This window comes from Ixodes scapularis, unplaced genomic scaffold (assembly GCF_016920785.2).
Source record: "Ixodes scapularis isolate PalLabHiFi unplaced genomic scaffold, ASM1692078v2 PGA_scaffold1__304_contigs__length_218370807, whole genome shotgun sequence".
In the NCBI taxonomy this organism is placed as follows: Eukaryota; Metazoa; Arthropoda; class Arachnida; order Ixodida; family Ixodidae; genus Ixodes; species Ixodes scapularis.
In genome coordinates this window covers 4,647,914-4,655,086 of record NW_024609846.1, presented here as the reverse complement: position 1 = coordinate 4,655,086, position 7,173 = coordinate 4,647,914, and the positions used below count along the sequence as shown (strand labels likewise).

The window sequence follows — 7,173 nt, the reverse complement described above, 5'->3', positions numbered from 1 at the left end:
TCACGGGATTTCAGTTGCATGCATGAAGTTATATCATTAACGCGTTAGAAAGTCCCTGTCTGGGTCAGGTATAGATGCCAGTTTACCCGAAAGAGTCTGTGTCTTTGGTCCATCGGCCTACAGCGCCACAGAGGCTGCAAGCTCAGTTTCATCTTGTGTTATAAAGCTTTTAGCTTGCACGTCCCGTGGTTTCGCAGGTGTTCCGCAAGTGTCCCTGATCTTCAGACCCTCTCACTATCCCCGCGTTAATTTCGAAACAGGTCTAAAGATTAAATTTTCTAGTTTCACGTTTCGTTACTTTAAGTTTATTCCTTCTTCGACACTAGATGCCAGTTCCTTCGCGAGATTGCCTGCCTACAACGTAGCCACCAGACATAATTTGAGTATAGAAAAAAAAAAAACGCGCAATCCGGAAACCCTGACAGAAACCTGGAGTTTTATTCCGACTTCTCGTGCTCGAGCCCGATTTTCTTAAAAATATATATCGATCAGTTTCACGACAACAAGCCGTAGTCTAGATGTTCTGGTGCTGATTAATAAAGGACGTTCTTGGAATTACATAAGGGTACAATAGTACCACGAGCGCGCAGCACAAATTATTATTTTATCACTGATATTAATTATTTATTATCACATTTTTGTCAGTTAGTTAATATATGTTTTACTCAAGCCCGGTATATGTAAGTAGGATCAGAAAGATGTTATCAACAATCACTTCATAACTCGGATAATTTTATTATTATTAAGGAACTTTATTTTCCATATTCATACACAAATGGAAGAAACAAGAAAAAAAAAAAAGCTCTAAGAACAGCTTGACGGATCCCCTTGCTCCCTTCTAGTGGCAAATACAGAGGTAAAAAAAAAAATCAACAGCGAAAAACATTGAGAAAACCGACACAACTAAGTAAAACACTAAAATCAAACAGGTCTCATCAATCGCATTAACTGAAGAGCGTGCTGCTAACATTGACTGGCAACAGAAAGAATAAAACAAACTCAGGACAACGGACGACGAGCATTTCTTTCAACTGGCAACAACATGAATGAGCTTAAAAGCGCTCCCTTCGATTCAAAACCGTCATGAAAAAAATTAGAGAAAGGGTATGCGGTGTATTATTATGTGCGTGTTCGCCACGTATAGCGAACACGACCTATTGAGCCAAACAACGGCAGATGCAACCGGAGACGCCGGGAGGGAAGATTCAGGTGGCGGGCAACGCAGATGCACGGGATGCCTGGAAGCAACAGACTGGGCGTGGACCAGCTAGAAAAAGAGATGAAAGAAAGTGTAAAGAGTTCTGAACTAGATAATAAGATAAAATGTAAAGTAACACAAATTTTTGATTGGCTGGGACAACATCATCGGCGTAAATTATTATATCTAAGTTCAAGGACATGTGTGGCAAGTTGTTAATGTAGAGTGAAAAAATTAAAGATCCTAGAACAGAGCCTTGTGGTATTCCGGTGGTTATTGGCTTTATTGTGGATTTATGATCTGAGAGACAAACTGTGAGCGAGATGACAAATAACTTGTAAGAAAGCATACAAAAAAAAACTCTGACACTATATCGTTGTAACTTACTAAAAAGAAATAAACTGCAATAAAGTAGAAAACTGGGCGAGTTGGTAAATGTTGAACATGGTCAAAAATCGCGCACAAAGAGACAAGGACAAAAATAACGAGGAAAGAACACAGAACACAGACAGGCGCGTACTCCAAACTCTGTTATTTTAAGTTAAGAAAGGAAAGATGAAGAACGATTTATGACAAAGGGCAACAGAACCAGGGGGTTAACAGTTCAGTCACAGTCAAATGTTCGTAAAAAGGCAACTTCTTTTTCGCTCAAAGCTACCGATAACTGACTAACGTAGCGATCGGCCCGGGAGCCGGGCCGATCGCTGCGTTAGTTGTTTGCCTTTTTGCGAACATTTGACTGTGACTGAACTGTTTACCCCCTGGTGCCGTTGCTGGTTCCGTTGTCCCCTGTCATGAATCGTGCTTCATCTTTTCCTTTCTTCACTTACTATACCAGAGTTGTGAGTACGCGTCTGTCTGCGTTCTGTTTTCCTTATCGTTTGTCCTTATATTTCTGTGCGTGATTTTTAACCATGTTTTTAATAAGACTATGATGATGGACCGTGTCAAATGCCTTCTTAATATCAAGAAACACACCGACGCTTATATTAGTGCTGTTCAGAGCTTCGTTAATTTTGGGGAAAGAGAGATGACTGCACTTGCAGTTGATTTGTTAGGACGAAATCCATGTTAGCGGGGTGTGATAATATTGCACTTTTCTATAAATGTTTACTGCGTCGTACATTTAGCATTTCGAAAAGTGTGTTAATTGTGTTGAGAACTGAAATGGGTCTATAATTTATTGGTTCATTAATACTGACACATGGACACACGTTCGCGATTTTCAATAAATCTGGATTAATGCCCTTTGTTGACGAGTTGTTAAAATATGCTCCAATGAAATACTTAATATGAGAGTATCGAATTTTAAAACGTTAACTGCGACACCATCATAACCAGGAGATTTATTAAGTGGCATAGCCTTAACTATGTTCATTATTTCTGTAGACGTATTTGGGAGGATTTCGGGTAGTGAAAGGGAATTTAAGTTCTTGCTGATAATGTTGCTAGCAAGTTGCTCTCCAATGCTTGTAAATGAAGTGTTGAAGACTTCTACTGTTTCATTCGAGATTATATCGGGAGGGGTTTTTGTTTTTTGGGCCTGCTTTACTAACTGAATTAATGTCCTTCCACGTCTTTTTGGGATCCCCGTGGCAGTTATATATAAGATTCGAGAATACTACTTTTTGCGTGTTCTTATCAGTGACACAGAATTAATGCGACGTTTTTGTGCTGTGCGAAGTATTACGAGTTGTGCTTATGTTTTTTTTTTGTTTTTTTTTTCTGCTGCCACGTGTTTTTCTCTTAAAAAGCCCTTATAATTCGACGAGTCATCCAGGGACAGATAGCTTCTGTATAACGTTGTTTTGTAATTTTACTAGATGAATCGGCAATTGCTGTTTTGAGTACTGTAATGATATTGTTAAACTCTATATTTACGTCAAAGTTGTGTAACAGCTCAAAGCGAAAGGCCGATAATATTTGATGCAGAAGTTCGTAATTAATGCGTTGGGTTAAACTAGGTATACTTATGCGATGAGATTGGTCACCATTCGTGAGCAGAAATATGAATACAGGACAAAGATCGGCAATGTTGGTTTCATAAACACCAGCACCGTCGTGCACTTCATGGTTACAAAAGGGTGATCAATTAATGTCGATGAGTCAAGTGTTACTCTAGTTGGTTCTGTTATTACATTCAAAAAATTAAATGACAGCATCAGATGAAGATAATCCGTAAGCATACCTTTGCACAAATCAATATTAAAATCACCACAAATAACAAACTTCTTATTCCTTCATGTAATGAGCATTAGAAAGTCTTCAATTTTATTTAGAAAAGCAGGCACAGATGAATCTGGCGGTCTATAAACAACAGCTACTATAATTCCGCACAATAGTTCCAGAAAAGAGCTTCAATGGTATTAGTCGAATGTGTTACTTGGGGGGAGCTCTGTAAATAGTAATGATGATTTATGTACAAAGCAACACCACCATCTTCGTGAGCTGTGCCTCTTGATAAAGAAACCATAACATACCCAGGAATATAGAATCACTGATTCTTCCTTAACCTTGTTTCAGTTATGCCTATCACATCATATGTAAACGAATGCCGGGACAAAAATGCAAGCAGTACATCTAAGTTCCTGTTAATGCCTCTGGTGTTGCAATGTAGTACAGACAGGCAGGTTGTTTCCGAGTGTAAGGTTTTTACTGCGGTAACAAAGAACATTCTAATTATAGTTAAAAAAAGGGGAGGAGGCTTACACAATTTGTGCGAAGTCGTTATCACATGTAATCTGAACAACTTTAGAGTTATCTGCTTTCCTCATCAATACCCTTCTCCGGGATGTCCAGGTCAATTTCCAGTTCTCGTTTATATAGACTGGTTCGTTCGCTATGAAACCAATAGCAGCAGTGATGAGGCGCAATTTTTTTTCGGCTTGAAGTACACAGCCACGAACAGATCGTGAAAAAAAATCTAACAATTTTGTTCGGTTTCGGCTTAACTTTTGACGGCACCCGGTGGATGGCATCGATATCCTGACTTGTAATTTTTGTATGAAGGTTCGCGCCAGTGTTTGCGATTAGCTTGTCAAGAGAATCGGTTGGTGTCAGAGGGATTCTCGTTATCTCGATGTTTCCATTGCATCAGCTCTTTTCTCGTTTCCGACACTTCATGTTTTCAGTCAAGGCAATTTTTGCGGGTTTGCCGCTGTTCCCTCTTCAGCTAGCCGAACAGGAACGAATACTGACATACATACGACTGAAACCTCTAAATTCGATTGGCTAATCGGTCTCTGTTGCTATGGCAAACGCTATTTAGGCCCTTCAGAAATTCGAAGCATCAAAAGGGTCGCTCTTATCCTGTCGCACCAAGATCACCATGGAGCATTATCGTAATGAAGGCGTTGCACTCTAATATAGGCGTCTTTGGCACTGTGTCTGCAATCAGCTTATTAATCATGCCAATCTCTACAATTATAGTGTTCGTCTTGCGTATTTTAAGACGAAAAATTATTTTCCAAGGCCTCCAAGCGCAGGCACCGTAAGTGGTTGTGGTACGAAGGTGTGAGTTTGTTTCGCCGGTGTGTGGGTAGCAAAAACTCGATATACAAGAAACGTATCTATAAAGCCACACGTCACCAGCGAATTTACATCGGCTCACCAAGAATGAAGAGGTGAAAAAGAAATTGCTCATTTAATGAGCCAAAGTCGATGCCATGCAGGGGTAGTCCCACGAGGGAGAAATCCCGGAGATTTCTCTCCGGCACGCGCGCATCGCGAGTCGAAAACGCGAAGCTTTTGCACATCACAAAGCCTGAGGTTTTCGTCGCGACATGAGCGTGCCGTGGAGAAATCCCAGGGATTTCTCCCTCGTGTGAATACGCCTGCGGGGAGTTTGGCACATACTTTCTCACGATTCAATTACTTTAGAGCACACCAGCTCGGAGCACGTGGAGCAAAAGCTTGCGCTGCAGAACAGATGGTATACCCGGGGATCCTGGATTCAATCCCTTCCCCTATTTGTTTTGATCTGGATGAGCAGCGTACAGGCGTGCGCTCGTGTTATCATCACTGCGTGGTGCACATTTTAAACCCCAGGCTAGCGGTTGTACCGCACTGGCTGAAGGCAGATTCACACTGCACCGTTTTCGTACGCTAGGGTACGTTACGAGAGCTTACGTACAAGTCACCGGGGCATATGTGCATCATACTAAGCGTGGCTAGCAGTTCAAGGAGAGAGCCTGGCGCGGGAAATTCGAGATAGGAATGTTTCGGTGATTTATGCGTAACGTTGGAAAACGTAAGAAAACGGTGCAGTGTGAGTCAGCCTTTAAGGCTCGTTCACACAGACCCGTTCTCTTAAGTTACGTTACGAAAATTCACCGAGAAATCTGTGCTTCGTATTAAACGTGGCTACCAATTCAAGGAGATAGCCTGGCACGCGACATTCGAGACACCAATGTTTCGCTGACGACATGCTAGGACGGTGAGTTACTGTGGCAACCAAGGGCACAAGGCTCGTCGTAACGTAACGTTAGGAGTTGAGCTCGATTCAACTTTTCACGCAGCACCGTTTTCTTACGTTACGTTTAAGTCACCGAAAAATTCGTGTCTCGAGTGTCACGTGCCAGGCTATCTCCTTGAATTGGTAGCCACGCTAAATACGAAGTACAGATTTCCCGGTGACTTTTCGTAAGGTGACGTAAGAAAACGAGTCTGTGTGAAGGAGCCTTTAGTTGCTCATCTACAGCCGAGACAGCAGACGCCCACTGAGGCAGACTAACATCCGGCTGTATAAACATACGCACGCCTTTTTTTCTTTACGTGTTTTCGTTTGTTTTGCAAGTAGCCGGAAATGCGCCAGTGTACGGCGCGGGTGTCTCGCGCGGCCCTTGGAAGCAAATGGGAGCGGAGCACCAGTTCGTGGCACGTGTTTTGCACGTCTCGACAAGAATGGTTGGCGCCAGTTGTAAAAAAAGCCTTTGTCAAGGGGCTTTGAAAGAAAGCAGTAAAAAAAAGCGAGATGCGAAAAGCGCGGGTGAAAAGCGCGAAGCGAGTGCTCCCACCCCCGAACTTAGGAGAGCGAGACTTGGGCGGCTACTGTTACCGCTCATTCACACTGGAAGCGGATCCGCGTTCGCAAAGCGGTTGCGAACGCGGTTGTGTAAAGATTCACTGCAATTGCACGCGAACTCGATGATATCAGCTAGGTGCGCGTGCAATTGTACTGGATCTTTATACATCCGCGTTCGCAACCGCTTTGCGAACGCGAACGCGCGTCTGTCCCTGCCTCGGCGCGTACTAACGGCGATGCCCAATCGTCGTTTTGAGGCGATGGACGGCATACGCAACCTAGCTCGCAAGCTGCGAGAAGCCGGTGCGCTCGCGATTCCAGCAATAAAACACGATCTCTCCTGCGGGAGAGAGAGAATAAGCGTCTTTATTATGAATAAGCGATGGGCAGGAGCCCTGAGTCCAAGACCTTGAGCTCTCCCTGCTTCCACAACCCTCGACACGAGCACGAGCTCGTCATCGAGGTTGGAGCTGGTCAGTACCCGCTCCCAAAACTCGTATGAAGAATGGAAGTGATTAGGCAATCTAGTGGAGTTTTGGTCGCACCCTCCTACCATATAAAAAAGGGTCGCGGGAGCTCCGCAAAAGCGGCACAACGGGGAATAAAGGGTGGGGGAAAAAATATGACATAGGCGGGTTGTTTCAGTGGCAAATTTTGTGCGGACAGTAAGACGGAACAGATTGCTTGAATTATAAAGTGCGCGGCCAGTAACGTGTGCGAATTTTTGAAATAATAATTCACCGAAGTATAATTGAAATCAAATCAAATCAAGTTTTATTTGTTGTTACATCTCGATTGAAATGTGAAATTGAATCAAGCACGATGTTTTAGAGGAAGTACGGGCTTAAATGATTAAGCCGCCGTTAAAGTTAAAATGAAAACCAAGAAATCCTAATGGCTTACAAATAAATCTGATATATTAAAAAAATATGAGCAACGCAAGACGACTGTC

At 42.8% G+C, this 7,173-nt stretch overlaps 1 pseudogene; it reads right to left on the bottom strand.

Annotated features, from left to right (window-relative positions):
* Positions 1 to 2,944: 2,944 nt before the first annotated feature.
* On the bottom strand, positions 2,945 to 3,872 carry LOC115311747 (annotated as a pseudogene).
* Between the last annotated feature and the right edge of the window lie 3,301 nt (positions 3,873 to 7,173).